We start from the raw sequence: 17854 nt of genomic DNA, 5'->3' as shown, positions 1-17854 counted from the left end.
CACGCAAGATGACCAGAGGGCAGAGCACAGGAAGAGTGCAAGGGACCGAGAGCTCGTGGAAGGTGAAGGCCCACTGAGCCAGGGGGTGCGGGGGGTGGGGGGTGTCTCCGATGAAGGCTTGCTTGAGGGAGGCCCTGGGAAACGACCACGGGAGACTCCCAGAGCGAAGAGCAGGCGCCCAGGGAAGGAGCCAGGCAAGAAGCGGATGAAATGAGGAAACGGCCAGGAGTCCCACTGGGGGAGGTTCAGGACGAGCGAGGGCTGAGAAGTAAGGTCACAGGGTGGGAACAAGTACGCAAATAATAAATGCCCACTATAAAAAAAAATTCAAACAATATAAAATCCCACAACCCAGCGATAAAGTCTTGACATGTTTTGATAAGTTTCTTCCCAGGCAGCCGTCTGCAGACGCACCCTCTGCAGAGAACTGTCGGAGGGGCTCCTGCGAGGCGTGGACGGCGAGGGTGGTGCGGCCGAGGAGGCCCCAAAGAGGGGCGGCGGGGGCGGCGCACAGCTGCAGGGAAGCCCCACGCGGCTGGCGGAGGACAGGGACGCGTGCGTCTGGCTCGGGTGTGCCAGCAGGGCGGGCTGCACTGCCCACGTGGTGGCCTCTGCGGGAAAGGCTCTCCAGGGCAGGAGGGCACCGAGGAGGGTGTGGGGCGGGAAGAAAAGGTCAGCAGAACCTCGGGGAGCACACACATCTGGGGGCTGACGAGAGGGCTGGGAGCCAGAGAAGCAAACAGAAAAGGTACAAGAATCCAAGGGACACCAGGCCTGCCTCGCGCAGAGGCGGAGGACGCCACGCCAGGACACACAGAGGACGGCGAGGAAGGGACAGCCCTGGCTCTGGCGCCTCGAGGGCTCTCAGCAAGGCGGGCTAGCAGGCGGGACGCAGGTCTGCACGGCAGACACGGCGTGAGGGGAACGTGCCGGCACCGGAGGGGCGAGGCAGCATGAGCGACGTGTTTCAGGGAAGAGAAAACATGAGCACGCTCGTCTGTTACAGGGGAAGGAACCACGCAAGAGGACGCAATGTTACATGCAACGACAATGGCAACGGCGGCAGCTGTGATTACGGGGTGACTGCTCTGCGCCAGAAATGGTCCAGGGTTTACTGTTGCGTGTGTCATCGTGACCGAAACACGACGGTTTACAGACTTGGAACCGGGGCCTGCGGGAGCCGCCAGGACTGAGAGGAGCGCCAGGCAGCGGATGCACAGAGGGGCCCCGGCGAGGGCAGGAACCCAGAGCAAGTGGGGGCGGGGGGGGGGGGGATGGCAGGGGACACCTCGGTGAGAAAGGGACAGAAGTGGAGGGAGACGAGCCAAGAGCTCCTGACGTGCAGGAGCGAACCAAGGAATTGCTGCCCCCCAAAGGCTCGCCGTGGACCGCGCGGGACGGCAGAACACTGTCTGTCACGCGTGTGTTCCCGGGAGTGGAGAAAGCCCGCCGCCCCTGTCAACTGTCTTGCTCGTGGATACTCCTAACACGCCGTGGGTGCACCCAATGTCAGCCAAAGGCCTAGAAATAAAATGGTCGCCTTCCTTTCATATGGTAGCCCACTAGGGTTGAAAAAGTGCCTACTGAAAACTGCTTACATATTTGACCAACCTTGGGATAAAACAAAGTCCCTGAAGCCAGTAAAAACAGGGGCTGGAATCCCTCCCACGGACGCCAGCCAGGGGAGCGTGTGCCTGTGGCGCCCACCCGTGACCGTGCACGCAGCTTTCCTCGGGCGGCTCCCCTTGCACCGCGCATCGCGCACAGGCGTCTCTGCAGCTCCGCAGTCGCCTCGGCCCTGGCAGCAGGGCAGGGTCTCGTTCCACCGAAAACACCGTTTCTTTAGCTGGCGGCGCATCAGTCAACTGGTGATAAGGTGGGCGACCGGTCTATCCAAATAGTAAGAGGGTTTTTTTAAAAAATCCAGCTTTGACTGATTACTACTAGTCTTCTGATTAGCCACCCAAACCACACATTTTAATTTTAGTTTGCACTATTAAAAAGGAACCTATCTCAACACCTCTTTGTCTTGCTTAAGTTCCCACTCGGGCATTTGCAGTATAAAGTAAGGGCTTGTGAAAGAAAAGACTGTCTTCTGCTCAAAAAGGGGGAGAGCCATCTAGCAAGAGTGTAACTTAAGGCAATAGCGGAACATTCTGTGTGACTTGGGTAGGTCGGGCTCACACCGTGGACTGCCTGCACAGACGCCTTCACTTCGCCGTGACTCCCAATTACCCACGAGTCTGAAAAAGACAGACGAAGGGGGGCGGAAGGATGTCTTGTCCAGTAGGGAGCCTGCTGGTCCCAGGTAACTACCTCGTCACCACGAACCACACCGGGCCCGGGGCCGAGTCTGGCTCGCCCCCTGCCTGTGCCAGTGCAGCTCCACAGGGACATGGGCGGCTCAGGCAGTGCCACCGTGTCCCCAGCACTCCTGCTGAAGGCAGACCGGCAAGGACAGAGGTGACCCCGCGTGGCCCGCAGGCCCACACCAGCACTGCCAGCTGACTTCCACACACCGTGCCACGCGGGGCCGCAAGCTCTCGCACATCGGCGGGACGTCCTGGTCACCACAGCGTCTCTGCAGACTCGCAGGTCCATCTGCTGAGCTCACGGCCTGATCAACCCCAGGGGCCAACTTCAACTTCCTGGTTTGGTGCCAACTATAGAGAGATCTATCTATGACAACGGAAGTTCAAAAAAACGTGTGCTCACCCCAACAAGATGCTCAGCATGAAACCCAGGGGCCGAGACAAGCAAGTGGCCTCGCCATTACAGTCCCACTTGACCAAGAGGCTTCAGTTCCACCTGCGACAGGCCCCTCCTGGCACGGGAGAGCAGCTCCGCCCCGCCCGGCGCTGCCAGGCTGGGGACTGCCAAGCTACGGAGCAGAAACCGTGAGTGACTGCGAACAGGCCCCAGGAAAGCTGGGCTCAGCCCCAGCGCCCTCACTACCAGGCTGGTGAGACGACCCTAAAGGGACTACCAGACCCACCACCGTGCGGTCTGCGCCCGTGTCTCCTCGTGTGCCGGCCAAGTGGATTCCAGTGAGTTTCCAGCCTGCACACGGTCACAGGAACCACGTGCACGTCGCCATTCTCAGAACATGGTGGGGGCGCGGACCCTTCTTTCCACGCACATCTGGCCGACATCGTCCCTCATCCCCACCGCCCCGCACTGCGCCCCCTCCACCGGGTGCCCTTTGGGCCACTCCCACTCACTTCTGCACATGCCGAAGCTCGTGCCAACTTTCAGGTACCTTCCGTCACCAGAACGCAGGCTTCAAGGGACCGGGGACGGCTGTCGGTCTCAGACACAACTACGTTCCCAAAACCTCAACAGTCCACATCACCGGGCAGCGCTAGGAGCAGCTGTTAGGTAATAAAGGTGTCACCTGTACGTCCCTAAGAGGATCTCTTGCTTACTCACAGTTTCCTTTTTTCTGGACGAGCCCTAAGTTTCCAAGAATCTCTGATGCAATCTGGAGCCACTGAGTATACAGAATGTAGCTCTCTGTCAGGGTGGAGCTGTAACACCGAAGCTAAAGTACAACACTGGCGTTTTTCTCTCTTTACTTCACGCAGTGCCGAAACGCTGTTAGTACTAACACTGTGGTTGGAAAGAATCCAAAATTCATCCAAATATGAAACTAAATATTTCACCTATTTCAAAAATATCAAGTTCAAATATATATAAACATTAAGCTTACATAGTTCTAATTATTTGCTGATAAAACACTATCCAAAAAATATTATACTAAATAATACTTTTAAAAAATTCACCCTAGAGACAATTAAAATCAATTTTTGATATTATTAATTACTGAAATCACTGGTATTCAGTCTACACAAGAAGACTTAGGGGAAACCCCAACAGCTAACTTACTATCTACAGGGTTACCGTGCAAAAAATACCTATTTTTTATTGCCTACCATGGGTTAACGTGGACTCAAAGGGTAAAAATGACAGAGAAACCAACGGAGCCTTCCAGGAGAGTGGAAACCACTCTCTCAGAGCTGCAGCCAGGACGCAAGGCAGCTGCCCCAGGCAGCCCCAACCCGAACCCCCAGCACTGCAGGGGCCCAGAGGCGCCGCCGAGTGGCCCCCCCGCACTGCGTGGGGGCAGGGGGAGGGGAGACTGCTGACTTGGGCTGTCCCCGCCGATATGAAGCCCCAGGGCCAGCCAGCACCACTCATCACCCCGAAGCCACCGGGAAACAAAGCTGGGGACACGACAAGCAGCTCTTGAATCAAGAGCTGCAGTCCTTCCAGGGACATGACCAAGTGCGCGGTGTGAGGACAAGCCGGGTTTATGCTAAGGCCACCACTGCTTCACTCAAGGTTGCTCTGGTGACCATCCCCCGAGAGGGTCCCCGGGAAGCCCCCGTTCCCACTCCACAGTTTGGAAACTGCAGTTCTGGAGATTCTAATGGGCAAAGTCTCTATAATCAAGGCGAGAGCACAGAGACGGGAAAAATAAAAGACCATCTATCTCCCCTTGCCCCCCAGAAAAACCCTCACTCAGGGGGGTTATTTAAGCCGAGGATTCATGGAAGCCCCAGAAACACCACCAATGGTCAGTGATTAACATCGGACCTAAGTAAACGTATTTCTATCCCAGAAGATCATCAACCAAATGACCTTGGAAATTAGAGTCTGGCAGGAACGGCTATGAGCCAGGGGCCCCTGGGTGCACCCCATATCCCTCCGACACCCTCACGGTCCACCAGGAAACAAACCCCAGAGCAGCCACGCTCACTGGCACATGGCATCCGCCTGCGCCTCTGCTGCCTCCCTTCACGGGAAGCTGCACGGACGGCTCCCAGGACCCTGCAGGATCCGAGCAGGGCAGAGCCAGGCCAGAAAACTGTCTGTGAAGACGTGAATGACTTTCCCATTCTCCGCCGATCTCTTTTTAAACTTTCAGTTATTTATCACAAGACAGAGGAGAAGGGAGGAAGAGAGAGGTGGAGAAACACTGACCAGCTGCCTCCCACGTGGGCCTGAGCAGAGACCGGCTGGCAGCCCAGGCACGGGCCCTGGTCGGGAATGGAACCGGCAGCCCCTGGGCTTGTAGGACGGTGCCAACCCGCCGAGCCGCACCCGTCAGGGCCCTTCTCCTGACTTGAAGACGTAAATCTCAATTCCAAACTTCATCTCTTGAAACAATGTCCTTGAAAATTATGGAATGTCCCTGGAAAGTCTACCCGGGGACTCAGAAAGGAACTTTAAAAACAGGTTCTGAGTGCCCACCATTGGACAGAGCGGGCCTGGAGGGAGTGCTGCCACGAGCGGACTCGGGGGGGAAACTCGGCAGCCACCCCAGAACGCGCCAGCGCCGGCCCCGCCGAGGACTGCGGAGCCCACCTCGAAAGTCGTCCCCAATGGCTTCATCACACGTTTTTATGACAGGGGCCGCCCTTCTGCCTCCACGATCTGTTGAATCAAGAGCTGCAGTCCTCCGGGCACTTAAGGATTGAAAATGTATTAAGCACCTATGTATTTTAAAAATTAGGACAAAAACTCGTAAGAAAAGTGTAGAACACTAAAAAAAGACACATAAATACAGGCTGGAACATGGCTGCTTCCTGACCTGGTCTATTACGCACCGTCTAAGTCGTGGGTGACTAGGAAAGTGACTTTCACATGTTCTTCGAACGTCATCGACGGAAAACACTTGAGAGCTTGGTGCTCCGTTACTCTGCCCACGAATCGCCGTTTATAACAAACACGGAGTAACTGCCGCACAGACTTGAAAGGCGTGAAAAGCGGGGAAGAGGATGGGGGGCAGGGGCACCGAGACCCACGGAGTGAGCAGCAGAGCAAAGCAACAAACTCCGCAGAGCCGTGCACACGGCGCGCGCCCCGAACACAGAGGCGCCGCGAACTTGACCACGTGACGTCAAACACGGCCGAGTGGCCGTCGGACCCCCAGGGGTCGTTTCACGGCCGAAGCCGTGCGTCCCGCGGAACCACTCACCACTCACGGGCCTCCTTTCCACGGCCCGCTCTATGCGGACACTGACGGGGTGCGGGCCAGGGGAAGGGCTGCGGACCCCGGGGTGCGGACCTCGGAGAGGACCGGGAACAGCCCGGAAGGGACTCCGCGGCACGGGTCGGCGGCAGGAGGAGGCGTGCACCCCCGCGCGTGGGCGTGGGCGTGACGACCGAACGGCCTCCCCGCAGCGCCCGGACGCCGCGGGTACCAGAGGGACGGCGGCGACGCAGGAAACCACCGTCCGGAGGAATCACGTCTCAAGGTCCGACCCACACTCACCCGGGAACGGGCCCTCGAGCGTCCTCCTCAGGGCGAGTTCGTCCAAGCTGCTCGCCCTGGGCGCCACCTCCAGGAGGGCAGCCCGGGGATGTGCCACGCAAAGCCGCCGCCGGGGACAGACGTGCGGGGCCGCTGTGAGGACCGCAGGGAGTGGCAGAAAGAAGAGGCGGGTCGGAACGCGCTAGGCTGAGGGCAGCGCCGCACGCACGCACGCACGCCGGGGGAGCCGCAGCGTCGGCCTGTGGCGTCCGACTGCAGGCGCAGAGACCGTGGGCGTGGCCAGGCCGCGACAGCCGAACGCCGGTCAGTCCGATAGGTGGGCGGAGGGGGTGGGGCCAGGTCCTGAGGGGCGGGGCTCCAGCACCCCGGAAGGCCGGACCCGCGGGAGGATTCCGAGGTCCGGTCCGTCGCGGGTGGAGTCAGCGTGGGCACCGAGTTCCGTCAGGCGGAGACCACTGCCTTCTTCTGCTCGAGGCCATTTTTTTTGACCAGAACGTTAAGATTCCAGTTTCTTCACTCACCTACGCCGGGAAAAAGGTAACCCTTCTGGGGGGCGATTTAGCAATAAACGCCAGCTGACACGCGCACGCCCTCGCCGCGCGGTCCCTGCCGGAGTGCACGCCGGACAGAGCGCGGCGCCGCGCGGAGGCTCGGCTGCGGAGCCGGAGCCGGTGCGGTGCATGGTTCTCACCGACTGCACCAGCACAGGCGGCCGTCAGAAACGGGGTGCCGGTCCGTACATCCCGACACGAAAATTCTGTGGTAAAGCAATCAGCCCCGGCTGCAGTGCCTCAGGGGACTGCGCGCCGGCCTGTGGCCCACAGGGCCGCCGGTTCGATTCCCGGTCCGGGCACACGCCTGGGCTGCGGGCCAGGCCCCTGGTGCGGCGGGCCGTGCAAGAGGCGACCACACACTGATGTTTCCCTCCCTTTCTCCCTCCCTTCCCCCTCTAAAAATAAATAAAATCTGAAAAAACAAAAAGGAAATCAGCATGCTGCAGGCTTTTCCCCAAGGGAAAACCTTAATGACGTGTACGTCCGCGAGCGCGCGTCTGGGTGAGCACGCAGCAAGCCGTCACCAGGTCTCCCCAGGCAGCGCCCTTCCTCCCCTTGTCCTGTCTCCCCTTCATCTCGCAGTGAGCCGCGGGGACGTGTTTCAGACGCGGGCTCGTCCAGGGGCGAGTGCAGTTTAAGGACAACTCCCCGCAGCCCGTGCACGCCGCTCCCTCACGGTCCGCGCCACAGCCCGCGACCGCAGGGTCCCCGCGCTTATGCGCTGCCTCCGTGCCTCAGCCCCACCCGCAGCAACCGGCCCGTGGTTACCCGGGAGCCCGCGGGCGCGCTCCAGCACCCCGGGCCGCTGCAGCTGCTCCGCTCTGGGGCGCCCGGGAAAACTGGACTCTGCGGGTCAGGAGCCCAGAAACCACTGGTCCTGGAGTCAGGGCAGACGGATGAAGCCAAGGCGACGAGAAAAACAAGAGCAGGCCACGTGCCCACGAGGGAGATTTCTGAGACCTGGGAAATCTGACATTGGAACGTATCCTTGAAGGTCAGTGAAGAAGACGAGGAGCCCAGAGAAGACTGAAAAAGAAAAAAATTCGGAGGAGCGAGAGTCCAATGACTGCTGAGTCCAGCGCGGAGCAACGCCATGGCAACAACAAAGCACAAACAACCCAACAGAACCCCGGGGGTGGCTGGACTTGCCACTGGGAGGGCAGTAGACGGCGGTGGAGTAACTTCAGCTGCAAGGCAGGCTGCCTGCCTTTAAGGCGTGACCTGGGCACACCTTCACCCTAAATGCAGTGGCATCCAAGGGACCCTTGCAGCCAGTACATGCTCAGGTGTCAATACCAGCATTGGTAACAAAAAGCTATGAACAAATAAATCTAAAGCACTAACCCACAGAATAAGGAGGAAGTCTGGATTACAAGAGACACAACTTTGTATGAACCCACCAGGTGTCAGTTACTAGCTGCCTAGGTTAACAGTAAATCTGTGTAGTTCATAACACAGTTTTGTTCCTTAACTGACCCACTTGTTTCTGAGGTCCCAAGTCAAACAGTATTTATTCAGACAGCAGTGTCACTCGGACGTCGTCTAAGGTCAGGCTGGGGAGCTCCCTGGCCCACCCTCTCCTGACCTGGTGAGTGAAGGTCAAGGCCACCAGGCGTTCCTCTAGAGCACCCGGCACCGTCTGGCAGGGTCTCCCCTCAGAGCTCCTGCTCAGCTGGCCTGGGGACTCCAAAGCCCTGGGCACTACAACTTCTTAAAGCGCCGCAGGCACAAACAAAGGCGAGAACCACATTTTGGTAGGAAGCTGCCTGGCTTCTCATCACCCCAAAGCCACACGATGCTGGCTGAACTGCATGTTATAAAGGGTGCTCAGCGATCTCCTCTAATTCAAGGATCATAAAAAACACCGCTTTGCTCACAGAAATGACGGAGCCCTCCCCGAACGTGAAACGGAGAAACGACAATCCCGGCAAGGGACTGACTGCTTGTGCTTCATGCTGCTCCCACAGCTGGAAACAACACCCAGCGTCCTGTTTGGAGGGCATCCCAAAATCCACCATCCTCTTCCTGGGAGCGCTCCATTTCTACCCTCCCCAGCTCCCTCCAGATGCACATACAGATGAATAAAAGAAGATGGGAAACAGAAAGATTGGCAGGAATCCTGGTTACTATGGCAGCAGGTACATGAAATGCCAAAGCTCATGAAACGGATAGCGAGAGTGGGAGTCAGGTGGCCATCAGCAAGCTACCTGTCTTGCTGACTGCTCTCCCTCATGCACAATTCAGTTCCCTGCCTGCGCCTGATATTTCAGCCTCCTCGGGGAGCGGGAGGCCACCCTGGAAGGACAGGGAGACCAGGAGAGAGAGGGAAGACTCAACAGAGGACTTTGATGGTAGAGACCAGTGTTGTAAGAAAATTCTGTTTAGATCTGGTAAGTCTTCTAAGCATCAGTGTGTGGGTTTAGCAAAAACGTCAATTTGTTGAGTAAGAGTAATTTTTCAAAATATGCACCATCAAAACCAGAACCTTGGGCTGTGGAGAGTCAGATTTGCATACACTGTTGAATGCAGACCAAAAGGGTATCCCCCCACCAGGCCACTGCACCGCTCCTTAATTCAAGGGCTGGGAGGAGGACGGTGCACGTTAAGGGCAGGGAGGAGGAGGGGATACAAGCAGAGGGACAGGAGGAATCAAACCCGGTAAGGTTCAGCTACCTCCCACCAGTGTGCCTCTCTGTAATCCCACATGCATCTCGAATTACACGCGATGTCTTGCAAGTGTCGTTGTTCAGAAGCACACTGCCTTCCCTAACCAAGCTCCTCAAGGCTGCATCTTACTCATCTTGACTAGAGGCTAGACATGCAAAGAACCTGGCACGCAGTGTGTTCAACTAATGTTTGATGAGTACGTTAAGTCAAAGAATAAATGGGAAGATGAGACATGAAAGTTGCTAACTGTACTTAATTCCAGCGGCAGGAAATACAGGATTAAACCAAGTCATGAAATTCAAGAAGCTCTTCATCGCAAAGAGGAGAACAGCAACTCAGGGATGAGGGGACAGGCGGAGATGCACAGTGAAGCTAACACACAGCCTGTCAAAAGCAGACATGCCATTAGTGCCAGGAGTAAACAGGTAAAAGGCAGAAATGACAAGATACAGTGGACACTCATTTATACTTCTGAGGAGCCTTGGCCTGTAATAATTGAAAAAAAAAACAGTGGATGTTCAACTTCTAGAGAATACAGGGTATATTACAACAATAAAACCCAGACTGGAAAAGCTCTGAAAACCTCTGTAAACTGAGTCAGCAAGGGCCATGCAGACAGCAGGACTTGGAAGAGGATCTGCCACAGGCCGTGACAATGAACTCCCACGCTAGAATCAGGAGTGAGGCCGAAGGCATGGCAGCCCTCATTGTGTTTAACTCATCTCTCATCCCCACAGCCCACTGGCAGCATGTCTGCCCTGGAGTGCTACAGTATACAGAGGCCACGCACAAAAGGGGACATCAGTTACCTCAAAATTGTCCAAAAAGTCCCCAAAAGACCCAGATGGCAAAGGGTCTGAAATCTATGCCTTTTGCTGCTCATGCTAGATAACAGAGGTTATGCTGAATTTTGAGGCTTTATATATTTGTCCTCAATATTTAACTTCAAACACACAAATGGAAGATACTACAGAGGCAGAACTCCGGACTATGGAATGAGAAGTCAGAGGCAGGTTTGGTGACAGTAAGAAAACCCTCAAAAATCCGAACTGTGTTCCAGTGGAATGAACCTTGTGGGCGAGGGGCTGATGGTTACATGGATGCTCGCCTCACAAATCTGAGCTACTTGTATTTGTGGGGGCCATACCTGCCAATGAGCCTGCTGGCTGAAACTTGCTGGGAACCCCACCGATGGCCCCACGGCATGTGCAGCCACCTGCAGACGTCCGAGAGCACAGAGCTGCAGAAAATTCCGGCCCCCGACACCTGCATTCGTTTCAGCCGAGGTCCAACAGCTGGCACTCTGCCTTCTCGTCTCAGTGCCCCACCCCCGCCACACCTTACACAAGGGTCCTCTCCGTGGCCCTCGGGGTGCCATGCTCTCACATGCTGGGCTCTGTGTGACATGGCCCAAGTGTGGTACTCAAGTGCTGTCTGGTGTCCCTACCTGCAAGGAGGCTGTGATGTGCTTTACAGGGACAGCACGTGTGAGGCAGGCTTCGTGCAGGCATGGGTTAGCGTGCTACTGGCCTAAGCTCCGTGTTTCCCACGAAGAGTGTGTCACATAGGATGGTTTTAAACAGAAACACACACAAAACAAGGCTGTGCGCTGACCAGCTGACAAAACGCAGTGACCAGCGAGAGGCTTAGAGGGAGCAAACCACGATCTCCCCAAGGGGACACACGGCAGACGATGGCCATCGCCCCCATTCTCCGCACTGCGGACGTCAGTGTTCCGAGGCCTGAGTGCGCACGTTCAATTCCACAGTAAAGGTGTTCTGATGGGGAGTGCCCACATACTGTACCGAGTCAAACACGTACCGTCCACATGTAGAGCACAGGGGGCAAACGCAAGGCCTCCGGGCCGAATCCAGCCCCCCCCCTTGTTTTATCCGGCCCAGCACCTTGTTTCTACCTGGCAGCAGTGCCGAGCTCTCGCTTAACTGTTAAGGGCAGTTACACTGACACAGTCCTAAAATGACATTCGGCCCTTTGAAGGCAACCCAAGGCTGATGTGGCCCCCAGGGAAAATGAGTGTGACACCCCTCATACAGAGAACCGTGTCACTGTCCCTTCCCAGACACTGATTAATCACACCGTGACCAGATGGGTGGCCGTCCATAGGAAACACCCCCGTGCACTCGGTGGGTGGACTGGAATGATGTCTGCAGCGTACTTACGCTCCCGTGGTTCCGAGAAGCGTGCACGATGGAGAGAAGGACAAAGCCATGCGGCGGGACGCGCACTACTGGTGCACCGGATGACAGTTTCTGGGTTTTTCATACTGTTCTTACGACGAGAGCATTTTTTTCACTTGGTGAGTTACATACAACTTCATTCTCAGTTGACCCCCGTGAGTCCTTGTTTGCAGAGGCCGACGACAGCGGTGGCCAGCGGGGAACACTCGCTGGAGCCACTCAGGAGCCACGGGGAAAGGGGCTGAGGCACGGCCCCTTCGTCTGAGACACAGGACGTTGTACGCTGACGGCAAACGTGTTCGTACTGAAAATACTCAGCCACAGAGATGTAAATTTTTCATTTTATTCAAAGTTGGTACATAAGTGCTAACATTTCCATAAAATAATTACTATACTTCAGTTACAGGACAAAAATACCACAGAAAGGAATATACTTTGCAAGAAATGCAGTTCATCTTAAATTTCCAAATACTTTTGAAGGCCGATGCAGCAGCTGGCAAACAACACACAGCACACACAAACGACAGTGTATTTTACAGCGTCAGTGATGGAGACCAACAGCTCTCTAGCAGATTTGCTTCTTTCTCATTTTTAAAAACAGTTAACACTTTTAGAAACATTAAAACCAAGATCATACATGTCTACAATTTTAAAAATCAGATTGTATACAGTAGGTTAGAATAGTCAAGTTAGAATTATCATATATGGTTAACCATCCTAAATCTACAATTTCAATTGTATTCCTTTCAACATGGAAGCAACCTGGTTTATAGCAAGTTCTACTTTCTGCTTGCAACTAAAACATAGTATGAGATGGACCCAACTAGTTACACCTTAAAAAATAAAAATGAAAAAGCCGCAGACAATGAAGGGCACGCCGGAAAGCAACGAACAACTGGGAACTCAGCAACTTCACGCACAACCAACCACACCTGGTCCACGACGTGTCACTGATGAGATGGTAACACACACACCACACACACGACACTCCCCCAGTGCGCAGACTGGTCTTCTAACAGAAAACCCAAATAAAGCACAACAGGCAGGACGCTGAAAAAACATTTTTCGATGTAGACATTTTTAAATGCATTAATACTTACATATCAAAATTACTAGATAAAAGCAGCAGTACTCTGCTGACATTTGGCTTAAAAATAAAGAAATGAAGGAAGCAATTTCACAGGATATTTTAAAAGGAACTGGCTTTCTTCCTAAAGAAGACTACTAACTTTTGCACAGCAACTAGTTCTGCTACCCACCTAGCCAAACAAACCGAAGAGCAGGGAGGAGCCCGCCACAGCCCAGGGAGACCGCCCCTGGAACACGGACGCCCGAGTGAAGAACGGCGCTGCCCTCTCTGCTCCGGAGCTCTGTCGGCAGTCCACAAACTGCAGCTGTACCACTGGAGGGGAAGCGGGGAACAGATTCCATACCACCATCTGACACTAAAGTAATATGTCCTTATTAAAAAAAATAAAGCTTTTGTATTTTAACAACCCCACAGAAAAATCCATGAGCAAAGACTTGTTGATCTGTTTGCCACTCAAAAGTTAGAGATCTCACAGTGAAATCAGAAAATTCTAATTATACATATTTACACCGCTAGGACTGCTTCACCTAGACTAATTAAAGCAATTTTCCATGGAACTATTAACAAAAGACATTCTAACGGAAGAAGCTTGAGAAGCATGACGTTCTTACAAATGTTTAAACTTAAAACACGTACAGGCACAGAACACACAGGCCCCGGGATGGACAGGTTCTGACTGCTCTGCCTGGTCACATAGTGCTAGGCCCAAGGTGGTCTTCACACCCCTCCGCCGGCCTGCGTCTCTGGCACTCCTCTCCCTCAGCCCCGAGCCTGGGGTCTTCCACTCCCACCTCGGGCTGCAGGTACACACCGGCACTGCTGGAGAGGAGCCCCCCCGCCCCCCGCCAGGTCAGGTTGGCTGTTGCACAACCTGCCCCGTTAGTGTGCGCCAGCTCAGCTGTCCCTCCGTCCCTCCGCGTGGATGGAGCTGACCGAGTCTTTCCCCGAGAGGACAAACACACAAGACAGAGTGGGAACAAAGGTAGTTACTTCTCTCCCATCCTGAGAGTTTTATCTTTTGACACACCAGCAAAACCCAAGACAAGGACGTATTTCTTCATTCATGACGACCAGGGACTACGCGGGTGGAGAAGGTCCGGGGCAAGGCAAGGGCAGCGCTGAGCAGAACACAGCCCCATTGTTGTCGTCTGCTCCTCATTCACAGATCAGTCTAGTCTGGAGGCAGGTGCTGGGACAGGCAACAGCACCCTTAGACTCTTAGAGCCACTGTGAAAACCAACATAATTCAATCGGCAGATTTGTCTCGGAATTAGTTTGCCGCTCAGGACACCCGGGGTCCAATCCTGCCCTATTATTGTGAAATGCAGTCAGGCATACACAGAAGATAACTTCATCTCTTACTTACAAACCAATACAGATTATTAAACACCAAGTAGCATCTGCCCTCTTAAAATATGAAATTTCTCCATGTTTTCAGGACATTATTGACGGGAGGTTGAATATCCTAAAAATTTAAGATTAAAAAAGCAAACCATCTACAGCACAAGTTTCTCAAACTGTCCCCCCAAAACCTACAAGTCTGTCCTGGGCTCTTTACTTCCAGACTGTAGGGCAGAGCCCACACAACCCACGTGAGCAAGTGATCCCCAAATATAACCAACAGCAGCATTCCTGACACTCACACTGTCTCCCTCCACCAGAGAAACACAAACTCATCCAAACAGTTAGACTGAACTGCTACCGCTTAGGACCGCACCGAGACCCCTCGCCGTCCTGCCCGCCCGGCACTGGCTGTGCCCCATGACCGGCACTTGCGGGACACCGAGAACACTGCTGCTCTTGTGCTTTCTACACGTGGAGACACATGGGGGGGGGGGGGGGGCGGGCAGGGTTTTGTGCTTTCTGTGGATCTCAAGCCTTTGCCCTGTTGTGGAATGTGAACCTTGTTACATACAAGTTCTCAGATGCACCTATCAAAGCTACACTGGAAAACAATACAGTTAAAATATACTCACAGAATTAATATAAGTAACTTTATTTTTTAATTAAACAAATACATATAAATAACACTTAAGCTGCGACACCAACTAAGCTACCTGGTTTCTTTGAACCTAAAAATACAGGCTGCATATAAAGTAAGTAAATATAAAGGTCCTTTACTTCCTTCACAAGCTGTAACAAAATTGAAAAAGAAAACCTGTAGCAATTTTCAACCAAGAAGGGAAAGGTGTAAACCAGCAGAGTCAATGTCGGCAACCAGAAGGCACTAGTCAGACACAGGACTTTCGGATGCTGAGGAGGGAACCCCCGGTCATTGGCCTTGGCCATCTGGGATTTCAGTGACAGCAATGAGCTTCGTGTACGTTTCCAACCATCACGATAAGTGAGTTACCAGGGAACATTCCATTTAAAATGTCTAGGCTACACTGATACATTGAAGAATTATCCAGACTAGTCAGTCCAGAGTCCAACAAAAATGAAGCACTCCTCTACCCACAGCGCCAGGGTCAAGGTGAGTTTACCAAGGCAGAGAAACGCAAGCCTCCAGTGAGGTTATGGCTGTCCACTGTCAACTTGTGCTATTGCCAAATACACGGAAACGTACGTTTCCCTTGTAACAGGGAACGTCTCGAACTGGTGTGGCGTGATCACAGGCAACAATCACTGCAGAGCTTTCTGAGCTGCTGCTCGAGGGGGGGTCTGAGACCACTGTGCTTTGTCTTGACCTGCTCTTCAGTTGCTTTACTTATTCCCGCATCCCCCTCTGCAAACATGCTGTGTATCCAAGTAACCAAACGGAACTTACAAAGACATTACATGCAGTAAGGGCGATGCTTTAGGTCAACAGCTTCAGATTATGGGACTCCCCTAGAAAGTCAAGTTCATGAAATGAGTAATGATACAGATCCACCAAACGTTTTGTTTACTTCTGGATAAAAGACTATATGCCAAAGGTTAAGGCCGTTAATTACCATGTAAATGGGGTGCCTAACCCAAAACAAAACAAACTGAAACTTAGCTTTTATAAAGGATTTGAGATGGAAACAGAAACTTAACACCAATTCTCACAACATCCCATTAAAGGTGAATCAGTGAAGTCTTACTCCCAGCACCGGAGGGGGCAGTTTAAGGGAAACCTTTCCGTGACTGGACTAGGTGAGGAGCAGTGTGGGACCCAGCCCCAGCCACGCCCACAATTACTGTGCCCCTTGGCTAAATTGTGTTCTAGAAGTCAAAGCAGCTGAACATGTAGCCTTCTAGCAGAGGGGAGAGCTAGACGAAAATCACCCCCAATGAACAGAAGTGGCCTTAATGCAGGAGAAGGGTCTGCGGCCCTGAAGTGCCAACCGCGTCTAGCCAGGTGTAAAAACCAAGAGGCCGCGTCCTGTGGGACCCAGCTCCACACCCAACCGGCACAGAGGGCTTCTCGACACGCCGCCTGTTCGGCCCAACTTTCCCCCTTTCATTACGATGAGAACGAGGCTTTCTGGCATCAGGACTCCCTTCCTGTCTGCACTGCGGTGCCCTCACTTCAAGGGGAGCTTTCACTACCGTCTCCCTAGTGTTTTTGAAAGGAGTGCTGAGAGAAAACACACTGAATCAGGGCTTTTACTGCTGGTAAACACAAAGTCTGAGAAAATTATTTTTGAGAATAACAGTTCAAGCTAATAGAGCTTTGGTATTAGTTCAACATGTCTATAAGTAACACATCATCATCTGGACACAAGGCTCCTCACCAGGGGCTCGGCGGCCCTGGCGCACACTACAGCAGTGAGCCTGACCGTGAACTGGGCTGACGGAAGACCAGAACAGGGGTCTGGTGAACGCCGAGAGAACGGGTGAGGACCTGGAGTGCCGCGAAGGGGAGACATGAAGGGGAAGACCAGTCTCTGAACGGTAGTGGGTACACACGCGGACAGAAATACATCCTTATTAGCAAAGTCTACTCAGGCTAATGTTAACATTGAAATGACTTAAGCAGTGTAACACCCGGCTAATAAGAAATCTTATGAATACTGAAGCCTAACAGCATTTTCCTACTAAAATATCACTTCAAATTATCAGTCATTTTAATACCTCAAATATGTTAATAAACTCGTACTTTACAATACTGAATGCCAAACCAGAGTTTAACAGGCTGGGTCTTACTCACTGGTGCCCTCATCTCCTGGGGCGGGGTGCACAGCAGCCGAGAGCCAACACGCTTCTTCCAGTTCCAGAGCTCAGGAGCGCAATTCTACATCTGCACATGCGTGCTTTACCCACTCGTTGACTCTGTACCGCCCAGGTCCTTCTCAGCAAATCGCCTGACAGTTTTCCTGATCCCTTAGGAAAACGTTGTCCGGGCAAGTCTCTGCAATCCCATAATTAACAGGAATGGTCTTTCTACATCTCTCAGCGCAAACCTGGGGAATGGCCAGGTGTCGCTGCTGGAAACCCACGTGGTCCCTTCCAGTCCGATCTCAGGTGGAAATGACACAGGAGTGAAGCAGAAGGAAAGCAAGGAAGCAGAATTCTGCCGGGGGGGGGGGGGGGGCACTGTCAGGTCTAACCTTGTAACAGGTAGTAACAGCGCCAGCGCAGAGGGTGGCAGAGACCCAGACTCACCCACAGGCCACGTCACAGGACACTCGGAGACAGAGGCAGACCCACAAGCCCAGCAGAGGGAAGGAAGCAATGGGCTGAGAAAAGCAGAGACAAAGACACCAACAGCCCTAGACAAGACTTTGCAGCCTCCCCCGGCCCGCTTAGCCTCAGGTTTGAAAACTGAGTCACAGCCTTTGCGCTCAACTCTGAAAGCGTGAGGCTGCACTCAGGGATGGTCCCTGCGAATCACTGGAGGTGCTGAATGCAGGCCAAAGGACACAGCACCGTGGCCTCCTCCTGATGCTTTTCTAAGCTCAGATGAGAGTGACGAAGAACCTCCCTCACGAGAAGAGCCCGTGGGAAAAGAGAGACCGGCCCCAGGGCTGCAGAAGCTGCTGGCTGCCTCGGGGTGGCAGGACGGAACACACGCTGGGTGAGCAGACAGGTCAGAGGTCCCGTGAAGAAGCCGCTGCTTCTCCTGTGCGCCAGGGTAATAAGGGCTTCTCATCAGGTCTTGAGA

The 17854-nt window shown here is 53.8% G+C and overlaps 1 protein-coding gene across 1 annotated transcript in view; it reads right to left on the bottom strand.

Annotated features, from left to right (window-relative positions):
* MRPS6 (mitochondrial ribosomal protein S6) overlaps positions 1-17854 on the bottom strand; it is a 55020-nt gene that overhangs the window by 11061 nt on the left and 26105 nt on the right. The gene's annotated exons all lie outside the window — the stretch shown is intronic.

The sequence above is a fragment of the Phyllostomus discolor genome, chromosome 2 (genome assembly GCF_004126475.2).
Source record: "Phyllostomus discolor isolate MPI-MPIP mPhyDis1 chromosome 2, mPhyDis1.pri.v3, whole genome shotgun sequence".
NCBI lineage: Eukaryota > Metazoa > Chordata > Mammalia > Chiroptera > Phyllostomidae > Phyllostomus > Phyllostomus discolor.
Note: the sequence above shows the minus strand (reverse complement) of the source record. Positions and strands in the feature narration are given on the sequence as shown.